We start from the raw sequence: 24,885 nt of genomic DNA, 5'->3' as shown, positions 1-24,885 counted from the left end.
ATATCACTGCCTGAAAACGAAAAAGTTAAATACTCCATCCTGTGCCTTGCCCACTTCTGAAGGCTGGCTTGAAGCAGGACTCACCCTTCCTAAAATGAGCTCCCTGATGCTATAAAACAGGACTGCTGTGAGGCACAGCCTCCTTTTCCTTCTTCTCTGCTCTCTCCCTATTTACTTTGGCTGTACCTAAAACACAGTCACTTGTTCATTTATGTAAATTACCATGGATGCCTAAGGATAAGGCATCATGTAACTTATGTATGCCACTAAAGTCAAGGGCCTAACATTAAAAACTATGGTCAAGATGACAAGGCATGGGATAAATAGTCAACAGACTTGAGTTAGAATAATAGCACTATCACTTGCCAAAAGTATGAAAAAGGGACAAAACATGCAATTTCACTGAGCCCTGGTTTCTGACCTTTTGCCTCATCCTTGCTTGCCTTGCTGTGAGCGTAAAGAAAATAAGGTCTGATCTCGACAACAGAGGCATCATAAGAAGTGCCTGCAAATGTTATATATCATCACATTATTTGAGTCTGCATGATTTATTTATGTAAGCCTCTACTCATTACTTAAAAACAACAACAAAAACTTTTTTAAAAAATCACTGGAAGACAGAAGCCTCAAACAAACTTCTACTGTAAAGCCCTAGGAATCAAATAGAAAATGAGGGAAGAAAATATACCCAAACTTTGGGAAAGGCGAAATCAAAGAGCAGAATAGCTGTGAAATAGCTGCAACCCACAGGAACGCTTTTGTCCTTGGAGAAGGCATTTTGTTCACCATAGCAGGACAGAGATACTGTACTTTCTGAAATGCCTTCATTTATCATAAAAATGATACTGAGTATCATGCAGACCAGCTGTGAGGCTCTCTCCAAGGGTGAAAGAGACAGGACAAATTGTGTTCCAGTGTCAAGGGTGAGAGAGTCACAGCTCTTCCAGCTCAGCCACATAGCCCACTGGGCAATGTCAACAAAACAGCCCAACTCAACGCCAGCAAAGTAAAGGTGGATCATGACAGAAGGCATCTACAGGTGAAACGTGGAACTCTGCTCTGTAACGGATATCCTCTTGTACTCAAAAAACTTCGGTGAATTATGAAAGGCATTTATCAGACATTAGAAAAATTCCATTGTTGGAAAAAATTTACCATCATTTATCAGAGGCTTGAAGCTGCAATGCATTCTTCATTATGTGATATGGAAACACATGTGCAATGAGTGGATGGGTTTCTGGTTCAACACCAAATCTACACTGTCCTACCAGCAATTGGATTCAGATGAATATAGGGCAGTGAGCCCCAGGTCACAGAGCATTTTAAAGCCAGAAACAAAGATCATTACAAATGGTACTGAAACCCAACAGTGATAACTGAAACTCCCATACCATGTAACCTAACCTTTGTGATCACACTGGGGAGAGGAATATAGGCTTGAACATGACCCAATGAATACATCTAATGTTCAACCGTAGGCACAAGAGACTCCATTTTATACCTTTCTCTCAATCTAAACTTACTGAGGCTTTTCACTCTTAATCACTCCGCTTCTCCTTGGCCTGATCAGCCCTTAATTGTACCTAATTGATCTCAATTTGTGCCCTTGAATTTGTAAATCACAACCTAATTTAGAAATGCAAAAGCTCTCTACACATCACTGTCTCCTTTGATCTTCCCCACAGTCTCATGGAGAGTATCAAGAGAAGTATTTTTAGTTCCCCCTTGCACAAGAAAAAACTAAGTCAAAGAATGGCTACCCCAACGTCACTCAGTGGTCTACTACTAAGGATTAGAACTACTGATAAGCAGCCCAAGCCTCAGACTCTCTAGTCCAGTGCCCCTTAAATATGGAAAAGAACTTCTTGGCGCCTGTGAGACCCTTGCAATGTGTTCCTCCGGGACATCTAGTAATTTCCTCTTCAGGAGCTCCTTAAGAACAGCATAAAGGCACATCCAGCTGGAACCATTTACACAAACTGTACAGCCTGGAGGCAGGGGATGGACTTAATGACCCTGGGCTAATCAATTCCTGCTTCCTAACACAAGGAGTGATTGCAAAGTAATGATCCACCAGCCCCAGACAAACATCACAGTTATACATTAAATGAAGTTTCTGATTCCTCATTCCATGATAAATGTATGCTTAATCCTGATTCCTGATCCATCATAAGTTGCTCTTCTCTTCAGGGTCACTAAGTGACATTTGACTGTGAGTTGTAGAGGAAGTTGAGCTGGAGAGCCTCAGCTGGAGTGGGCGCAATATTGTAGGCATTGTAAGTGTACGCATTAATCTGCTGCCATCTGTCTTTATTTTGCTAACCCACTCAATTGGACACCATAAATGTTAACAGACATAAAAATGCTTTTCTTCGACATTAGACACACATATCTTCTTGCTTCACCTCCTGAATCTCAGATAGCCCTTGATTACCACAGGCAATGCCAGGATGAACCCCTAGCTCCCTGAAGTGGCTCTGAACAGTGATGCCATAGAAGGCATTGTTCCAAATCCACAACTGGTATTTGGATTCCTTTTCAAGACTCCAGTGCTCTTATACTGGGCAGCAAATTTCTCCCCCTTATATAAAAGTCCAGAATGCCGCCTTTACCTCATCCTCTAAGAATTTGGACTCTAGCTGGGGCTGTAGAAAACTCAGCCAACCACTTTGTATTCCTCCAACCAGAGTATGATGGACGAAACTATACTCCTAGCCCTGTCCTCTACCTTCCTAATATCAAAAAACAGAACAACCCCTGTGTTCTTCCTATGGCCTGTTTAATGGGGGAAAAAAGCCATTCTTTTGATGACCTAAGTAGAATGGTTCCAAATAAGAGCCTTGCTTTGTAATTTCTTAGAAATCTGCCATATATCTGGGCCATTGAGGATGCTTTTGAAGTCTTTACCACCCTGAGTTTACTTTGGCAGTTTCTGAAAGGACTGACAAATGTGGGAGTTTTGAGTAATCTTAGAATTTTGCTGAGACCCTGTATCTGCATTGAAGTGGGTGAGATGGTGTATTGCCCAAATCCTCCCTCTGGGACTAAGACTCATTCTCTCAGCTGCCAGAAGAGTTGGTCACTTAACCGATTCCTTCACTAGGACCTTTCTCTAGGTGGCCACCTAACCTAGAATCACATCACATCACATCCCTTAGGGCTATGACACTAAGGTCAGGTTAGGGATGTAAAGATGTAGACTAACCCCAACTCAGGACAAATCTATAAGACTATCTCAACTACAGAGAGACCAACATATCTTATCAGAGTCTGCTTCTAAAAGGAACCTACCTTATAACACAGATACCTGAAAGATAATGGGTTTATTATCGAAATTCAAATGCACAGCATTGCTCTTTGAAACACGATGAATTTTATAGTATTAAACACTATTGATATAAGCCACCATGGGGAAGGTAATCATATAATGGTTTGACTACTCTATTTTACAACTGTCAAGTCTGTGTCCATTGAAACATAGGTCCCTGTGTGAAAGAGGGTAAAGAGTTCATGATCATTAACACTTCCCAGCTGATCACACTCAGTCTTTGTCTGAGCTTCTGTCTCAACTGTGGGAGTTTCACTCTCTGTCTTCCTCTTCATATCTTTGAAAACCAAATTCTGACCAATGGAAAGCCTATGATTTATTCATCATAATAGAACCAGGAAGGAGAGTAAGGACATCGTGTTTGACAAGCCCAAGAAGGAGCCCCAGCCTACTGACCGGCACAGCGATATCTCAGCCACATGCCCTCCTATGAATGCATGTGGGACTCCAGTGGCCACGCTCTCAGCCTTGTGTTCCTCTGTCCTGTCTAGATCTTTGTGCCTCTAGATCTATGATTCTTATTCTCGTTTTGCAATACCTGAGGCCATCTCCATTTATCTCAAGAGACATTATGGAGCACAAAATGATGGAAGTAGAGAGGGTTTTAACTTATGAACAGAAAAGCATACATTTCCTATGAAACATCAAGGGGAAAGGGAAAGCGATATGAAATCAAGATAACAGCTTGGAGTTTCACAACTTTGAAGCTCTTGTGAGTCATTTTATGAGTCTGCCCACAATTACTGTCTGTGTCTATCTGGTTCATTTGAGCATCCAGAGAGGAGAGGAAGATCGTAAGCCATTAACTATATCAACGACCTTTCCTAAATAAAGTGAGAGATACCCAAATAAAAATGTTACTATTTCACCAAAATACTTCCTTTTTGGTGCCATGGCAAGTTATGTCAGTTCTTACAAACCAACCTATAATTTTAATACCCACCCATGAAGACAAGGTAAAGAACATAACCTGACATAAAATGTTGATCCAGAAGGTAGAAGTGTGGCTATAAGAGAAAGAGGACTGAGGTGTGGGGAAGGTAATCATATAATGGCTCGATGTACTCTATTTTCCAAAGACTTTTATTGAAGCATTTCTCTCAGTAATGCTGCTTTTGCAATCACATAGAAACAGCATTTGAAATAACTTTTTTGACACTATGCATAAAAACTTAAACTGAGGTAAGGGGTTTATAGAAAGCAACTTTTTTCCAATGCTTTCTGCTTAAATGTTAAATGCTGGTGCAAACAACAGGAAAAGTAAATTCCCAAAGTCAGGATAGGTGATGTCTTGACTGTGGAAAGTTTAAATGGAGAACTGAATGCTTTCTAGCCAGTCAGGGACAAAGGATCCAATGAAAGTTTCTTTAGATGGTGTAATTCATGAATCTTGACATCCTCTTGAAAACAGTTTCTATAAACCAGACCAAACTGGAATTTCTTCCCACACCAAGAGTTTCTCTGCCCATTTTCTTATGTAATCATGTTCAAATGTAGTATATTTTATAATGTGAACCGTAAACACTTTTGTAACTATGGTTTGCATTTGAATCCTACAAATGCTACTATATATTGTTCCCTACGGATTCCTGAAATTCTTATTTGGTAATGATATGGGACTAAGTGCTTGATAGAAGATTTTGAAGGACACCATCTCATCTTGGTCACTGTCTGACTAACTGTCAGCTGTTTCCATTTATCTCCTTTCCACAGATCTCGAGTGGGAAGGCTGTGACAAATGAAGACAGAGACCAACACTTTCAACTCTGTAGCGAAATGGAAAATTGTTGAGGCCAGTGTGGCAGCTATCACTGCATTATCCTCTTTCCCACAAGGATAGTGTTGACATCCAAATAAGTAGGGCAGTTCCAGGTGACAGGGAAGTCTGGTGAACTCAGGAAACCCACGCAAGAAATTCTGACACTCTGAGCATGCTGTACAAGCCCTCATAGCTATCGGTCTCCAGCAGAGGGACAGACAGTACACAGGAGAAGCCATGGCGCCCTTTTAACTGAAATCCCAGAGCTATCATAAAATGGAAGGAAAATTAGTGGCAATCTTTAAAGTGTGGCAAAATTAGACATTTTCCAACTAGGCTGAGAATCAATGCCTCTTATGCAAATCATTTTTAGATTTAAGAGAAAATGTTCCTCCTGAAAGAATTGATGGGTCATTACTGACATATGAAATCCAAACCTCAGAACCTACGGTCACCTTGTACTTAACCAACAAGCGCTTCCAAATCTCTTTCATTGGGCATGCACCAAAAAATAGCCATCAGTTTTCAAAAGTAATTGAATGTAAAACATCATGGCACTCAGCTAATATTTATGAATATTTTTTCTGAAACAAAAAAAAAAGCTATAGAAATAGAAAGCACAACTCTTAGAGCACCTGTTCTTTCCATCATTACCTAGTACCTGAAGTAGTACTCCCAAGAACAGGAGCTTCATTTCTCTTGCTGTCTATTTTACCTCTGTCCATCAGTACAGTCCCTGAAACATTAACACACTTGACAAAGATTTGCTAAAGTAAGTTTAAATTCACAGATATTTCTTAAGTACCTTGAATATAAGCTACAGTGCTAATAATGGGTGAGGCAAGCAGTATTTACCTTCTTGAGGAGAAGGCTCAGTGTGATTAATCTCCAAGATCTTGTCAGAGGTGATGGCTGCAGCCACAAATGTCTCCTGAGTTGGACAACCAACGCTAAGGCCATAGAGTATCATGTGTATAAGCTAAAACAATCCTTGCTTAACATTATAGTTACTCGACTTTATCCATTTTGCAATCACTGTACTAGCAAAAGTAGTTTTGCCAAATGTCTGGCTGATTATTAAACCATGCAAAGGAATGAAGTTTGAATGCATCACCCTACAGCGTGGGTAAACCTTGAAAACATCATGCTAAGTGAAAGAAGCCAGACAGACAAGAATAATGTACTTGATCCTACTCAAAGAGAATATCTAGACTAGGCAAATATGTAAAGACAGAAAGTAGTTTAGAGGTTACCCTAGGCTGGGAACAGAAGGGAATAGGGAATTGTTGCTTAATGGTTACAGAGTTTCTGTTTGAACTGGTGAAAAAGTTTTGGAAATAAATACTGATGATGATTATACAGCATTGTGAATGTGATTAATGCCATTTAGCTGTATACTTAAAAATTGTTAAAATGGAAATATATATATATATTCTTAATAATTTGTAAGTATATATATCTTAATAATATTTTTTAAATTCTGGGAGATTCTTTTGAATCGTGGCAGAAGGCTCTGTTCAATAATTGTTTTGCAAATAAATAAAAACTCAGTTTCTTTTACCCCCAGATAGTCCAGAGTTTAGAGGAAATAATACAATACTTTTGAGCACACAGCTACCATCTTGCTGTTTACTAGCTATGTAACCTTGGGTTAAATGCTTAATCTTCCCATACCTCAGATTTCCCAGCAGGAATATTGGGACAATAAAACAACAGTGACAGTACCTGCCTCCAAAGAGCAAAGAGAGGATTATCAAAGACAAAGCTTGTAAAGCTCTTTTCATGGTCCTAGGTGAATTCTTATTAGCCAATATCAACACTAAAAAATATTGCTAAAAAAATTAGAAAAGTAGTGATTTATATTTCCGTTCCTAACCTGATGATTTGTTTATTTACCTGATTATGGTTGTCTTCTTAGAAACACTAGGCTCATTGAGTGGGGTTCACAATGCTGTTTTCGAATAGCCAATCTAATAGTACTGCCGACCTGTTGAAAATCCTTTCACTACAACTTGTGGCTTCAGTAGATCCCAAGCTCTACAGCACAAGCCTGTCTTCAGGCTTGCAGTGAATGCTGTGGCCTCCCCAACAACCATGATGCACTTTCTGCAATGCTGATTTCTGTTTTGTAATCTCTTTGCTTCCAACATGGTGCATGGCTCAGGATAAGGTATGTTATCACAACTACTCCAGGCAGGGTGAGTCTTAAACTTACTACTAGAAACACTCAGCCAAGTTTTTTTTTCTTTTCTGGATAGTATAGATGGTAAGTATGAGGGCTGGAGTGCTGGAGCTACTTCATAAACATAGAAGATGCAAGTGAAATAACTGGAGCCTATAAAACCCAGACAACCAGAGAGGAAGAAAGAGCTTTGAGGAAGTTCTGACTAAACCCATACTACTTTTTGTCTATTGAACCAATAAATTCTCTTTATTGTCCCTCAAATATCATAGCTGATTCGTGTGGGGGAGTCTTATCTTGATTTACTATCTTCCAACCTGCATTCCAGCTAAGCTAATCTGGTTTCTGTCTGGAACACCAGTGAGCTCCTTCTGATCTCACATTCTCACCAATGCACTCTCTCTCCCATCACGTCTGCTCGCTACCTCCTTCCCACCGCTGCCCTGCTCATCCGGTTAATCCTCACTTATCCTCAAGAGTTCGGCTCAACTATTATGTTCTCAAGAAAGCCTTCTTGGATCTCCCAGTCTGGATCAGGTTCTCCTGTCATAGGTCCCTGTAACACTCTTCCTTCATCAGACTTACCACTGTGAGAAGCAGAAATCTAATCGTTGACTGCCGTCCATCTCACCCACTCATCTCCTTGCTCATAACTACTGGACCCCCAGTGCCTAACACAGAATCTGGTCCACGAAAACAGCACTAAATAGATCAGGGTGTGGAGGCACATGGCTGTGATTCCAATACAGTAAGAGGTTGAGGTCAGATTGCAAGTTCGAGCCCAGCCCAAGCAGTTTAGTAACTAAGCAACCCTATCTCAAAAAAAAAAAAAAAAAAAAAGGCAGGCACTAAATAAACATTATTTAAAGGAACAACTAACTTTTAATTCCTGAAGCTTTGGGTAGATCCCTGAGTGAAAATGAAGACACTTTGTAAGGAAAACGGTAGTTGAGGAATGAAAGGTTAAGGTAAGAAAGAGCTGCTTATCCTTAGCTGTGCATGAACAACTGCATTCAAAGAATACTGTTGCTAGGATTTATATCGGATGACCCCCCAAAAGCCTCATGTGTTCAGAGGTTAGGAACTTTAGGATTTAGGGGGAGTTTAGCTGACTTGTGCAGAGGTGCGGTCTGGCTGGACAAGGCTGGTCACAGTAGGGTTTATCTCCCTTCCAGGCTTCTCCCTTGATCCCATCTGCTTTCTGCCTGCCACAGGTAAGCAGCTATTCTTCTGCCAGTCCCCTGCACCATGCCTTCCTGCCTTGGAGCTAGCCAACTGTGGAATGAAACAGCAGCCAAAATCAACCTCTCCACTTTTGGTTGCGGGTGTCAGGTATTTTGTTCCAGCGATGAGAAAAAGTAACTAAGACAATGGTTGGATACCCACTCTGCACAAAATAAGATACTGGGGCCCAGGAGGCATAGTCCTGCTCAGTAGGAAGTCTTTACTGGACTTTGATTAGCAGGGCATAGAAATACTGCTGCTGTGTAGGACTCCCAGTCACATCTTCTACTCATTGCTCTGGTGCTTAATTCAAGTAGGGTCAAACCTACGTTTAGCCTTTGAAAAATCCTGCCTTCACCTGTGTCAGAAACACATAGCAGGGAAGCACAGCTCTGAAGTACTCCTTTCTAGAAGTTTCCTTTGACTCTGACTTGAAACTATAATGCTTGGAGACAAAGAGCATTGGGTGCCTTTGAGCCAATCCTGTCCAAGTATATGAAAGTATTTGTAAAATCAAGCCCTCCGTTTGCAATCAGGTTGCTACATCATCATGCAGCAGTAAGAAATGGTGAAGGCCTGGGGATAAGGAAGGATTGGGGAAGTCTGGAGAGTGCAAAAGCCAAGAGCACATGGAGTTCCAAAGCACACATTCCAGAGATGACTCTGGTATCTGACAGAAGAGTCGGGCATTGAATTTTGTAGGTCCCCATTCAAAATTGGGCTTTACCATGCACTGGCTCTATAACCTTGTGTGCGCTGCTTATGCTGTGGGAGCCTTCATTTTCTCACCTACCAATCAGGATAAGTCTTTTGCCTCGTAGGAGGAAGTTAGATGAAATATGTGAAACACAGTGCACAGGTCTGGCCACAGAAGACCCTCCATACATTTTAGTTCTTATTATTGTTTCAATCCTCTGGGAGAAAAGGTAACCGATTTGTGTGAAGATTTCTTTCCCTCCGCTTTTGTTTTGAGTTCAAGCTGCTTTATGATGACCTGTGCTGACTCCAGAAGCAGATGCTTCCCTGGAGACTCCAGCGCTCTTTCCCCCCAGGGCCCACTTTAACCTGCAGTATTACCCGGGATGGGGAGACAGTCTAATGCCATTGCTTTATTTCTTGATAACAACGTTGTTGACACGTCAGCCCTCCATGTCAAAATATTATGACAACCATAATAAGCAAAATAAATTTAAAACATTTATTGATTTTAAGTGTTATCATTTACCTCTGCTATCAGTGACATATGATGTCAAATGTGATGTATTTGAGGTGTATTTTAAGCACAATAATTAATGAATTGGATTTAGGAGCTGAGTATTTAACATATTTTATGATGTGCTTTGATGAAAATTCCCCATAAGAGGAGCTATATCAGTTGGAGCTCTTGGCCCTGAGTCTACCGTCCACTCCGAGTGACATCTTTCCTACCAGAGCTCCGTGCCCACACACCACAGATGAGAGAAGAGACAGAAATGTGCTGCTGAAATTGCTCACACCATTCTAGTAGAAATCAACAACAGAGCTGGCATTCATCAAAATAAAAAATTAAAATAAAATAAAACCAGGAGAATTGAACTAATGGTAATTTCACTCTTCACTTCATCCCAAGCCCATTACCATGACTTGTCTTTTCTCAACTGGTGGAAAACAGGATGGAGACTCAGGCAGGCTCAACCAAGCCACCCCCTGGGGCCCATCAGAGGCAACATCACATTTTTGCAAACAAGGCTGTTACAGTCTGGATCTAGATGTCTCACCAAAGCCTCGTGTGGTCATAGGCTTGATCTAGAGTGTATGAAGCTGGAAATGATTCATCATGCAATGCTAGGCTCAAGGGCACTAGGATTAAGGGCGTCAGTGCTACCTGCCCTAAGTAGCCTGAGTAAAAGGGCAGGAGGCACTGTTAAGGCTCGCTTACTACCTTAGATGCCTTGTGTGCGCCATGTTGTTTCTCCTCTGCGATGCTTGTTTGCCACCCCAGCCTCAGAGCCAGCTGATTATGGACTGAAACCTTTCTGAACTAACCGTAGGCCAAATAAACCCCTTCTCCTCTAACTTGGGGTGTTGGGAGTATTTTGTCTCAGCAGTGGGAGAAAAGTAACACAGGCTTTAACAGTGACAAAATCCAGGTGCTGCAGAAGATGAAAGGTGAATCACCCTGCAGCAGAGAGCCGCTCCACCATCAGAACAGTAATGTGGGGAAAAAAAGCAGGGAACAGAGGCGTCAATGACAATTAGAGCTTTCCTGACAGGGCCTGTGCTAAACGAGTTATAGAGGCAATTACCCTAAAAATTTTGAAGTGGCCATTTGCTCAGTAACCTAGACCGACCTGCCACCCAAGTGGAGATTGCCATAAGCTAGGAATTTATGGCAGTAGAATTCCAGTTTAGCATAAATAACCTCAGGGAACAGATTTAAACTGCTTGCATTTTTAAAAATTATGCAACAACAACAACAAAAACAACAACAAAATGAGTTTATGCAAACTCAATAGCAATTGCAGAACACAGGGCCCTCTAAGTCTTTATCTCCAAGACGTGGCCTTTCTTCTCTCCTGTTTGTTTTCTCTCTCGATGAAGATTCACAGCATTAATCCATAATAACTGTATCTCACTCCATTACAGGTAGTTCAAGGCCGCTTGGCATAAACAATATGCATGGCTTTGTGTCCTCATCTTTAAAACCACCAAATATCTTGGTCACAGACATATGTTAGGTTTAATGCATCCCTTGCCATAAAAGCGCTGCTTAAGACTAATGAACAAACGAATGTTTGTTTAAGCCTCTTTGTGAAAATCAAACAAGCTTTCAACAGCTATTCGGGTATTTATCGTCAGATGTGAATCATCACTTAGGTGCTGTGCCCTGAAATATTACCAGCTAATGCTCATAGTGCCATGACACTAATTCACTTGCTGTGGGTTTTGCCTGGGTTCCCCCCACCACCACCCCCTCTTTTTCCTTTCTGTCATTTCATCTCCAGAAAGGCTCTCTGTGAAGAGCTCCATTTTGTCCCTGGCAGAGCTGACAGCAATGGGGCCCAGCCTAGCCAGAATGCTGTCTTCAGAACGGCCCAGTCTCAAGGATGCACCCTGCCTGCCTCAGCTTCCACTCTGAGACTTTCCAAAGCCACCAGCACCAGCCAGGCGCTGCCCCTTCCCCCCCCGCCGCCCCTCCTCAGAAAGTAGCTGTGTGTTTTTGTTTTTTTTTCATACTCAGCAGCACCTGAAAAGCTCCCACAAGATTTACCCATTATATTAAATAACAGGTTTTAGAAGCTGGGAACTGTTATTCTAGTGTTGCTGGGTGTCATTAAGGTTGCACGTCTATGCTTGTTTAATTTTTCTTCTGCCATTAAGCAAACTAAATGCTCCAAGGTTTTTTTTCTGTCTCAGTGGGGTCCACCCAGAATAGAAAAGAGAATAAGTGTTCCAGGGTTGTGTAACTGGGTTTTTTTGTTGCTTTCATTATGAGGAAGGAATTAAAAATCCCTCCTAGTCAGTACTTAAAATATCAAAGTCATTGTTTAATGCCTTTGAGTCACTGTACAACTAATTCAATTGCACAGTGTAGTGCCGTTTCACGGTGTGTGAAACACAGATAGTACATAGAAGTGATTGCAAAGTTGAATAAACACCAAATTAGTTTTAAAAGTCTGCAACTTCCTGGTGGAGTCTTTCAAACTGAATGCCAGTACTGTCTAACAAAGCCAGTAGTGGCCAAAAGCTTGCATTACCTTTAGGCTTGTGTCACCCTGAGAAAGTGGTCCCTGATGCTGTGTGTCTGGAGGAGATGCTGTCCTCCAAGAGGTGTGTGCACTGTCAACGCAATATGGCAAACCATACTGTCCAAGGAGGAGCAGGGCAGGGGGAACAGAGAGGCCTCAGCCAGATGAGACACTCCAGGACAACTTTAAAAGCAGTTAGATATAAATCAAATATTATGATTTGAGAATTAGCCCAAGTTAAGACCCCAGCTCTGTTGCTTCCTGGCCAAGAGACCTTTTTTTTATTATTTAAAGGAGGAAAGGTTTATTTAGCTCATATTTTGTAGAGGTTTCAATCCATAAGTGGCTGGCTCCAAGGCAGGGTGGATGGCTGACAGGAATCACAGAGGAAAAACAGTTCATGACTTGCAGAAGGTAGCAAAAGCAACAAGGGCCAATCACAGCTCTTTCAATCCTTATATCTTATCCAGACTACTTAGCACAGGCAGCACTCACACCTTTAATCCTAGTACCCTTAAGCCTAGCACTGAACCATGATGAATCAGTTTCAGTGACACACACTGTAGATCCAACCACCTCTGAAAAAGCCATATCATGTAAAGGTACAAGATCCCAATGATGAATGTAACTGTATTGTTTGCTTTAAATGCACCAATAAACATGGGGTTGGAGAAGACTGCAGCCCTAAGTGGCACAAAGGCTTAACCTGCTCAAGCCACTCTTGAACCTAGGTTTCAAAGGCAGTTCTTAAAAAGAAAACTCTCTGTAGATTTGGGAGGGTATAAATCTTGTCTTCTGACATTGATAGGGAAGATAATTCAAATATTATAGATAATATTATTCCATATATCTGAAAATACTTCAAATGTAAGGAGGCTTTTCCTCCTCCATCCCACTTTCAAGACCCTTTACCCATCCTGGGCACCTTCTCTGCCACATTTGACATGAAATATTAACTATTCAAGTATCTATAAGAACTAGGAAATGTTTGGTGAGTATGTTTTTGTTATGGCTTGTGTCTAGATGTCTCCCCAAAGCCTCATGAAGTCATAGGTGGGGTTTTTTTCCAAGAGACCATTTAGAAGTCACTCGATATTTCTGAACCTCAGTCCCCTGATCTTGAGCTTATCTAATCAATAGCAATTACTAACTGTGTATCGTGAACTATGGACACAGTGTCCAGCAGAACAAGTCAGTCCACGTCCTCAGTGATTTACTGTTGGCTGACTATAAACATTCACAGAAATTCCTGACAAACAATCCTAAAACACTAACTACTTTGGTACACAAGGTACTGCACTGTGGACAAGGGGTATAAACGAAATAAACAGCGGTCCTCATCATCTCCTCATGCACATAGAACAGGGGGAGCGAACCTCTGGCACGCGTGCTGCAGCAGGCACACAGAGTCCTCTGTCAGCACGTGAGCTGAGTCGCCCCAGCAGCCAAGCATAGAATAACAGCTGTCATTTCCAAACTAAACCTCCGTATTCAGGTTTAATTGCAGTGTTGGTGCTTGGAGATAAGTAAGTGGCTTTGGGGTTGCAGTTTGGGCCTTCAGTTTCTAAAAGGTACACCACTGCTGACCTAGAAAATATGTTTGCGAATCTATAAGCACTAGGGATATAACAGGTAAAAAGCAAGTCTCTGCCTTGATTAACCTTTTCTGATGGAAGAAAATGGGCAATAAGCCAATAAATGGCTCCATTTATCCCCCCTTTCAAGTCTTTTTTCAAATATCCCTTCTCCACCAGGCTACATAACTGTGCCATGAATACTCCATCCACCCCTCCCATAGCTGTTCCCCTTCACCCTGCTGAGAGAGATGGTTAATCTTTGGGTCAACCTGGCTGGGTCGCTCTGAGTGTGTCTGTGAGAGCGCTCTCAGAAGAGATGAACACTGGAGTCTGTGGGCTGAGGAAAGGAGACAGACTCTCCCCAGGGACCTTGGATGGCCATCATCCAGTCAACTGGACACCCGAGTAGAAGAGAAAGTCTGGCCTGATGTATGCACAAGAAAATCCTTCCTGCCTGGCCACTGGAGCTGAGACATCAGCTCTTCCCTGCTTTCAGACGTGAGCTGGAACATCAGCTCCTCTTGGGTGTCAAACCTGCACAAGCTTACGGAACTGTAACTACACCCCAGCTCTCTTCTCCTTAGTTAGGCCTTCGGAATCACACTGAAACTGTACCACTGACTCTCTGGGGTCTCCAGCTCCAAACATATCAGTCTCCATACCTGCATGTGCCATTCTCTTATTTCATCTATCCTGTTGGTTCTCTTTCTCTTCAAAAGCTTAATACACCTGCTGTGTGTCTTTCCTCTATCACATTAATCACTTTTCAACAAATTAAGTGATTGATAAAATCTCTGGTTTATTTTTTATCTCCCCCTCTAAAATGCCAGTTTCACAAACAGCTCATTCATTGCCAGATCTCGAGCCTGGCATCTAATAGGTCATCAGTAAATAGTTGTTGAAAAATCATAGGGCTCGTATGGAAGTGAGCACTGTGAAGAAAGACAGAACCAAGAAAAAGAAGGAATGGCCCTGGAAGGACAATGGGCATTGTCACTGGGGTGATTATACTATTTATCTTCCAAAGTAGGACAACTTTTTTATAAAACTATTTATTCTGAGATCCTCATAGATGCACAAGGAGTTATAGGAATGATGCAAAGAGATCCTATATACTCTCTAACCAGTTTCCCCAAACAGAAAGAGCTTGTAAAACAATAATATAGTATCACACTTGAGATATAGATATTAAGACATAATAAAGCTAATCAGGGTCTCTCGGCTTAATTTGTACTCAACATGCATGTGTTAAGTTTTATGCAATTTTTCACATGTGTAGGCTCATACATTCACCACTGTAAACAGGATATGGACAGTTCCTTCTCTGTGAGGATTTTTGCATGTTGCTGTTTTCATAATCATGTTCTCCTCTGTGCTCCTCACCTCCAGCCCTTCCCCAACCCGGACAACCATTATTCTCCTCTCCAGTTGGCACTATTGAGAGTAAAGAAGAACACCACTAATAACTATGCCGAAAAACTGGGAAATGAAGACCATCCTTGGAAAAACATAGCCTGTAGCCTTCTATTTGTGATAAAATAATAACAGCAATATCCAACAGTTGTGGACTGCTTACCTCATGCCAACCACAGCATAGCTCCCTGTCCTTGTCATCATTTTTAAAACTCAGAACAACTATTTGAGGACAATAGTATTATTGTTCAGATTTTACAGACGAAGAAACAGAAGCAGAGAGATTAAAACAGCTGCCCAAGGTCACAAGGCACATAGCTTTTAGAGCCAGGAATCAAAACCAGGTCTACTCGGCTTTTAAACTTGCCTTTTTAATTGTTGCATATTAAGCAAATAATTACAACAACTAATTTATTAAATGACTACAAGTGCACAAAGTGTTTTAAAGGAGAAATAGAAAGTGCTACTGAGCATAAAATGGGAATTGGAAAAATACCCCACACAACATTGTTGTAGAGGATTAAAAAATATTAGTTGAAGTGCTTTGTTTTTTAAAAAGAAAAACCTTTTAAAATGTTCAGCCTTATCAACACATATACCAGGAGAAATGACCTCATGTGGACATTCATCATCTTATATTTCCAAAATTTAAGAGCCATATCCTTAAAAAGTGCAGTAACATCCTATATATTCTTTGGAATACTGACATAGAATGCTGGCTTTTAAATTTTTTAAAAGCCACAGTTTCCAACTGCAGCCCAAAAGAGAAAGCCTGCCAACATAAACTGTCCAACAGAGTTTACCCCCCAGAAGAAGTGGCCTAAGGGCTCCCCAGACTTTGAGGATCCATCACTGAGGGTTTTTGTACTGTAAATCCAGAAAGCAGCAGACTTCTCAGAAGGGAATAAGACCCACTAGGTGGAGTAGGATAGATCAGGAGCAATTATGCTAAATTTCATCTCAAGTTCTCTCAAAAGGAAGAACATTCAGGATTAGCTACCTTAACACATTCTTAAAAATAAATATTAATTTTCTGAAAATACATGATGTCTTAATGTGGCCATGAGAAATCAACACACCCAAGTACGCAGCACTTGAGCTAAGCTAGAATACTAAAGTCAAGATCTCATGACAAAGTTGTCCTCCGACTGTCCAGGTCTAGGCTTCTGAATTTCCTGAGATCTGATCCTGTTCTGATCAAAAAGTGGAAATGGTAGCATCCTATGGGAGAAAGATCGTCAGCCCATTAATATCAGCTGCCCTCAGGGGGGTATGGCAGGAGAAGGGGTAAAGATGGATTAAGGGCCCTGTGAATTCAGCATCAAAATAAACACTGAATTTGGAGTCAAAATATTTAATCTGAATCATAGCTCTTCTAATACTAGAGTGGTCGCTTTCCTTATCAAATAAGGATAAAAGTATGCCGTGGTCAAAGTTGTATGGGAATTAAATGACATAAAGGGTGCTCTGTATGTATTCTAAGTTTTATATAAATGAGTGTTCTCTTTATTTGAGAATTGAAGTAAAAGACACCCTGAACAGGACAGATGGGACAAGTAAGAGAAGTAAGAGGATGAGAGACAGAAGGTTGAAGCCGCCACAGGTTTTCCTACAGGAAACCCTTACACAGGGCTGCAGCTAAAGGCCACATCTTATGGGCTGTTTTGGAGCAGCCCACCACTCTGCCTTCAAGCTTGCACCCTGAAAGATCTCTGCCTCGCAGTTTTCTAATGGGCAGAATTTTGATCCTGTCTTACTAGCCATTCCCTCAGCTACACAGATGCGAGCGCTCAAGCGCATGCTCAGTGGCATTATCATATTAGCCAGGTCTCTTCAAATCTCACCTTTCGAGGAAAACCTTCACTCATTCTAATTAGTTCACCCCACCTAACAGCACTATCTCCTGCTCAAAATCTAACGCTAACCCATCATTTTCATCTTTAAAGCTCTTATCACTCTCTGATATGATTTTGCATATTGATGGCATGGTCCTTCACTACGAAGTGCATGGGGTGGGGTGTATTGATTACTAACGTGTTCCCAACACTAAAGAACATGTGGTACATGCCAGGCATGTTTTAATAAATGAATGAATGAATTCCATCCCCAGCTTTATTCTGTAGACATTTTTTCAGCTATCTTAGCAACTCTCAGAGTTCTGCTACTCTACACACTATCTAAAGCCTTGCCTTTTATTATTTGAATTGTTTCTCTATTTAGTTTGAGGCCAAATAGAGCTTGAGAAAAGGGCTTGGAATTCCAGGAGTGGAGAGAACAGGAAGAACAAGACAAGGAATGAGGAAGAACCAACAAATGAGTGCCCTACCTAAGTCGCTAATGTGGGTGGGAGGCCCCAGTTCTGCTCAGATTTCCTGAGAGATTCACATAATATTTCCCAAATATGGATAGTAGAACATTTATCCATATAAACTAAACAGTTTGAAAACATGTAGTCCTTGCCCCTGAGAAAACTTTACTCTAAATCTCTAAATGAAAATGAAATAAAAAATGCTTATGACCTATTTATTGTGCCAAAGGGAATTAAATTTTATTGAGTGCCAAGCACAAGCTAAGAACTGTGCTAGGTCATATCTGTATGGAGAGAGAGAGAGAGAGAGAGAGAGAGAGAGAGAGAGAGAGAGAGAGAGAAAATGAGAGTCTTATTTCATTATGGCAAGAACTGCCTTATTTTTGGGTACTACCATTTGACTATGTTCTTAGCATATATAATCTCACTAATTCTTACAATTCAATAAAGGTTCTTTTGTCTACACTTTAGACCAGAGAAAAGCAAGATTCTGGGAATGGAAATAACTTGCCTTAGGTCTCATTACCAGTCTGGAGCAGGTCTCTCTGACACCATAGCTTGTCTTATAGAGAAACAGCTATAAGAAAAATGCAGTTTTACATGTATGAGTGATGATTACATGTTACAGGCAAGAGCAATAAGAACACAGACATTGGAATGTACTGCTTAGGGCTGTAGCTAACAATACTGTGCTGTACACTGGAAGTTTGCTTAGAAAATAGATTTTAGGAACTCATCACAGAGATGATTGACTGTAGTAATTCCTTCACTCTGAATGTGCTTATGAGACCAAAATGTTGTACACCTTTAATTTATACAGTCAAATAAAAAAAAATAAATTCAGAGAAGGGAATGATCGTTTTGGGCTAGACTTAATTTTAGCATGACTTCATAAAGAAGGTGAAACTTAACGTTCTCGGAAGTTGTAAGAGGACAGGAAAGCAGAGAGCAGAAACAGGTGGAAAACAGCTAGAGAGGTGTGCCATTAGGTAACTGGCTTTGTCCATCCAAGATTTCTCCACACCATGTGCTCTTTCATAAGTAAGCAGTGCGTATGCAATTATAAAATATGAAAGATACGGACTTAGAACATAATCTACATCAAACAAAAAACACAGCAACCGAAAAAAAGAACAAAATCCAGTCAGTAATGCTGAGACCTTGGAACTTCAGAAACTCTACATTTTTTCGGTGTATTTGAAAAGACATATATTCCGTTTGTACAGTCTGACAACAGTGGAATGCTAAAAACATTTAATTTCCTTGACTTCTAACCTTCTCAACCTGCTGTGCTGCTGGAATGATGGTGTAAATCAAAATACACTGGACTGTAAGGAGCACATGTACACTGAGTTGTTCCAAACTGCTTGGTGATTTTTGAAGTCACCATTCACAGTAGTATTTATGTTATTTTTATTTTTCCTAAGTGTTTTCTTCTCAACCATGATAAAACTGGTTAAAATGTAGGCACCAAAACACACACAAACACACACACACACACACACACACACACACACACACAATGAAGAAGAAAGCAGAAAGGAAATTCAGAAACTGATGAGGGAGGCCAAAATATCCCTAACATCCCTCCTACCCCAACTGTTCTAAATGTTTTTCCATTTTCAATAAAAAAATTGGAATATTGCCTTGGGTCTACTAAATCATTAGCAAATTAAGAACCTGTTTTTAATAACATTTAACTTGTAAATAATGCATTAATTGACTAGCCTGAATGTTAGCTTGAGCATTTGAAACTCTGCTACTAAATTTGTAATGAAAGAAATGTGCTGTAACAGTAGGCTATATGGTGAATATAACAGATTAAATATGACAGTTGATATTTGTGAAAATGGGGTTATAATTAGAGGACACCTGCAGCTGTTTTCCAACCAAAACAACAGAAATTAAACTTGCATAAAGTGTGTGCGCATGTGTCACATTTTCTGCTGGTGTGTTTCTTTTGTTCTCCTTGAGTTTTCTGATTTTTTTTTTTTTTGTGGTCATATGTCTAAGCAAGCAACAAGTGATCATTTGCTGGATACTCTTTATTTCATCTCTAAGTGATACATCCTGGGTAAGGGGAAAAAAACATGTCTTTTTTATAGGAGTTAGGAGTTTCTAAAAACCATGACTGATGGACCAGCATATTTCTAATTGCTCATAATTAGAGGAAGCCAGGTAAAAAAGAACCAGTAGTCAGTACCCTTATCTGCCTTGCCCCCAACCATCTAGTAGGATTTCTGGATGGAAACAAGCAGAATGTGGCACCCTGCCGGCTACACATCATTAAAAATGTATGTGGAAGTGAATCAGATGGAGAAGTCCCTGAAGTAGGAATTAAAACAAAGAGAAACTAAATATTTGCAATGACATATAATTAATACAGTGCCATAAATTCACTAATTCATTCAGCAAATGTAGATAAGGATCTTCCAGTACCTGTACCAAGCTGGACCCTAAGACAGACTGAGTAAGATACAGATCTCATGCCCAAAAGAAGCTAAACTTCCGGTTTTGTGGGAATACATCTATAAACCATGCACATCAGGGAAAGAGACGAAATATTTAGAAACAAATCTGGGCCCATCCTGTCAAGTGCAACTGGGAAATTAAGTAAGATGAAGACAGAAATGCTTCCTTGTATGTGTCAATCAAAGGTCATTAGTGACCTTGGCAGAAACAGTTTTAGTGAAGTGTTGGGGACAGAAACCAGATTACAGTGTGGTATATAATGAGTAGGAGAGAGAATGTGGAAAAAGTGAGTGTAGCTTCCTCTTTTCAGACGTCTGAACATGAAAGCGGGGGGAGAGAGAGAAAGACAGCAAGAGAAAGCAAAGAGCTAGTTTTGCAAAGACCTAAGCAAGTTGCACATGCCAAGTAGCAGTCACGGCCATTGCACACAGAGAATCTTGGCACATTAACATACATATATGCATCTCTGTTCCACGGTTTTTCCTATCAGAAGTTTAAATTCCCTTCCAATATTCCAAAATATTCAATTCTCATTTAATATGCTAATTATCCTCCATGTTACAAAGAACTGTGTTAAAGCTTGGATACACATTGAACTCTATTCCATATTATCAAGTAGTAGTTGACTTGGTCAATAATTTGCATTTTTCTGCATGAGAATTTTGACAATTTACTTCCTCATTCAATTGGGTTAGCTTAAACTACATGAAGTCACTGCTCTTGTGGGTCAAAAACAGGTGAATATTGAGAGTTTCTTGTGGTTTTAACCTAGTAGTAGATAGGAACCTAGGAAGATCATAGCATTTCAACATAATGTGGAATGAGACATACGGTAAAAAGAAAGAAACAAACAAGATAACTGGACAAAGGGTACTGAGTGAGTTAAAAAGAAAAAAGTAATCTTTTTGTCTGTGTTAGGTGTGTGTTCCCAAGGGAAATAATTTTTGAGCATGTAGCTTGATAGTAATAATAACATTTTAGGGAGTGCAGATGGCTCAGGGGATCAATTGGGATTGAGGGAGTGGGGTTTTTACCAGCAATCTGACCGATTTAGTCAGACTAACTTGCAATTTTACACAGTTAAACATCTTAAGACCTGAGACCAACAGACCAAAGAAGAGCACCGTTATAAAGGAGTGTCGGGGTAACCCTTGGCAAATCGTTTACGGTTGTTGTAATAGGACGACTCCACCTTTAAGGTGAAGGAGTGGATTATCTGCTCATTCTCTCTCCAGTGTGAGAAGTGCGGAACTCTAAGTCGGAATTAAAACAGTCCTGGTACAGTCAGTGAGAGAAAGTCATTTTTCCCAACTGCCTGTACTAAAAATAAACCACAGGTAGTCTCAAGGGACAGCTCCCTAGTCTCCTTCATGGACACTAAATTCACTGTGGTGGGAGACCGAGGTGGACTGAAAACAAATTCTTGAAGAAAGAAAAACACCCTAATGAGGGCACCAGTGGTGAGTTGATGGGAACTGAGCTACCACTGGGAATGCATTACCTGAGCGTTTTTCTCCAGAGCAGGGTCGTTGGACGAATCTATAAGAAGAAATTCCCCTAGCAGCACACAATTTGGGCAGTAGCTAACCTCTTGGAATGTCCTTTGGCAGCTGTCAGAATCACATACAAACAAAGAGGAAAAGACTCACTAAAATGCAACTAAAGAACAAACAGCTGCAGATCTGACCCTTTTTATGCTAGCAGAGGAAACATGGAAACTTTTAAACCCCTTATACCAGGCATTCGTGTCGGTCACGCAATCTCACTGCTGGTCTTATTTCTCATCTGGGTGAAGCCACAGCTAGGCCACAGCCAGGCAATCCCTTGCCACAACCCATTGCTTAATGCAGGGTGCCATACTGGGCACAGGAAGTTGTCTATTACAGGCTTAAGACTGGGGTTGCCCAGAATCTTGAAGAAATAAATGCCCTCTTTGTCAAGCTATAAAAATCTCCTGCTAGACAAGAAATGAATGGGGAATTCTCAACCATATCTGGATTTTCATTTTACTAAGTTGCAAGCAGAGCTCTTTCTGCTATTATTTATCATTTAATATTATAAAATTGGTCTATAGAATTTAAGGTCTCAAAAGACTGGCCTGGGCGGAGCTTGCTCTTCCAGCTTATATGATGTACTGTGTAAAATTTAATATAGTTGCTTTTATGATTACAATACCATATCTATAATGGATATGATGAAGTATATAGCCTGCCTCCTGATGGTAAGGTATTTTCTAAATTCTAAAGCTAAATAACCCACAGGGCTAGACATAAAATTATACACAGAAATTCAGACCAAGTGTCTAATCACCCTGAGGTTACCCCTGAGGGCTAAATGTCAATCATGGTTGGGAAGAGGTAATTTGCCCCATTGTATTGCTTGAGAATGGATTTTCCTGCTACTCCTGGAAAAGGTTGTGGCTAATTATGTGATTGTTCCAAATTATTTGTTTTCCTTCTGAAAAGAAGCTTATACTTTCTCATTCCACTGATATCAACTTAACTGTGTGACTTAGTTCAGCCAATGGAATTTAATCAAAAGCAATAATTACCATTTCCATGCAGAAACTTTGAGGGCCATCATATGTTTCACCATTGCTCTTTCCTTCCTGTTCAGAAAATAGAATGATTTAAATGTGGACTGTATTCTTTCAGCCTCAATTTCAGAAGGAAGAAATGTGGGAAAAGAGCCACAACTGACCTCCAGCCAACATGGAACAAGGAAGAGAATAAATCCTGGTTGCTATAAGCTACCAAGAACTGGGTTCATTAGTAGAGAATATTATAGAACAAATTGACCAATATAGAAGTTAAACAAATGCTAGTGCAGAAAATAGATCTGTTCCCTGAAACCCATCCCTGACCAATCCAGCACAGAGAAGGAAAGGAACAGTGCGAAATAAGAAATAAAAAAGGTAGAGAAAAAAATTCCAGAAAATATTGGTGGGGTTTCAGAAGACATGGTTATGCTCTGTCAGTTGCATCACAGGGCCTGTATTTGCTTCTAGACTTCTTCTTGCTTTTCATTTTGTGTTTCAAGGAACATCTTGCTCTGAGAATACTAGTTAAAGAGCAGTCTTGAGCAACTTAGTCTGAGAGTATCAGCTTTAGAAAGACCAGTTATAAGTAAGTTTAGGTAACTTCATATGGTGTGTTCCCAACCTCTAACAATCAGACTGTATTTCTCTAGTCTACTAACTCACTCACTCCCTTGAAAAGCTCTTTTATATCTACTCCTCCCTTATCAAATGTGCAAACACCTCTGCTGGCCACATCCTGGGCTCATAGTTTTGTTTGCTAGTTCACTGAGAAAGTGACACCAATCAAACTTCACTCAGCCCCCAGCACACGTCTTCCCTCCTACCTCAATCCATGCCTATTCGCTCAGCCTTCTCTCCCAGCCATGTGCCATGTCAAGACAATTCCCCATCTGTCACTAATTCTATCCCACTCATTGGCTGAAGAACATTGCTCCAGAGAATTTCTCTTCTGACTTCTGCATCAATTTTTCCTTCTGGTAGATGACCCTAATCAACATTCAAACATTTTATTTTCTCATATATTTAAAAAGCTTTCTTTACTGTAATTACTCTCTAGCTATTCCTCTTCCTCTGATTCCCCTTAGAGTAAAATTCTTCAAAGGAGCATTCATACCCTCTGTCTCCAATGTCACTTCTTCTATTCTTTCTTGACCTCACTCCAATCAGATTTCACCTGCACTTCTCTCTAAGTCCTGCTCTTATCAAGGTGCCAAAGATCAGAATCTTTGGACTTGATCACTCTTTCTTCCTCGAAAACATCTTTATTTTAAAAACTGTGCCTCTAAGATTCTCTACCTACTTGGTTTTTCTCCCAATTCCTTGATCTTTTCATTTCCCTTAATGTTTCTTATCTCTGTGTTTCAGTCCCCAGGCTGTCCCTGGACTTGGTATCCTTTCAATATGTATTCTTACTCCATTGGGAAGCTCATTCAATGCTGTGGCTCTAAGAAAGTTATATTTGCAGCCTGACTCTCTCCTGTAAATCCCATATCAGGTATCTGTGACACATGATCCAAGCATGGACTGGATATCTAACAGTCACACAGTGGTTGACAGATCTAAATTAAACTTACTAACCCCATACCAGCGTCAAAATTGTTTTTCTCCCAGTCCTTCCCAACTCAGTAACTGGTAACTCGGTTCAGCTCAAAACCCCCTAACATTTCCTTGACTCTTCTTCTTTTATACCTACATGCTAACTACCCAACAAATTCTGTTGATTCCATCTTCAAAATAAAACCAGAATCTCATCACTTCTCCTTGCTTGTACTGCTACCATTCTAGTACGAACCACCATCACCTCTTACATGGTTGGTGCAGTAGCATCCTTGCTGCTCTTCCTTTTTCTTTTTGTTTTTGTGGTACCAAGGATTGAACTCAGGCCCTTGCACTTGTGAGACAGGGTGCAGAACCACTGAGCCAAATCCCCAGCTGCTCTTCCTTTTTCTATCATTGCCTTTTCTCACACTATGTTGAAACCACAATAAAATTGCCATATTCAAGTTCGTCACATGGCACTCTCTACTTAACATCTTCCATAGCCTTTTTTCTCATCTCTCCTTTTTCTCCCCTCCTCTTCATTTATCCCATTGCAGCTATACTGGCTTTCTAGCCTTTCCTTGACTATATCAAGCATGCTCCCATCTATGAAGCTTTGAACTTGCTGTTCCCCCTGCCTGGACTATTCTTCTGAGTGCTTCCATTTCTCTCTTGAAATAGGAAGCGAAATAACCATAACCATAACCATAACTCATTCACTTACTTTCTTCAGATCCTTACTTGGGAAAGTTGTCTTGGGCCAGTTCACCTGATGTTGCATGCTCTATCCACACCACGCCACTTCTTTCCTTATCA

Source organism: Fukomys damarensis, unplaced genomic scaffold, assembly GCF_012274545.1.
Source record: "Fukomys damarensis isolate Sample0158 unplaced genomic scaffold, DMR_v1.0_HiC HiC_scaffold_33, whole genome shotgun sequence".
In the NCBI taxonomy this organism is placed as follows: Eukaryota; Metazoa; Chordata; class Mammalia; order Rodentia; family Bathyergidae; genus Fukomys; species Fukomys damarensis.
This window is presented reverse-complemented; position numbering follows the sequence as displayed.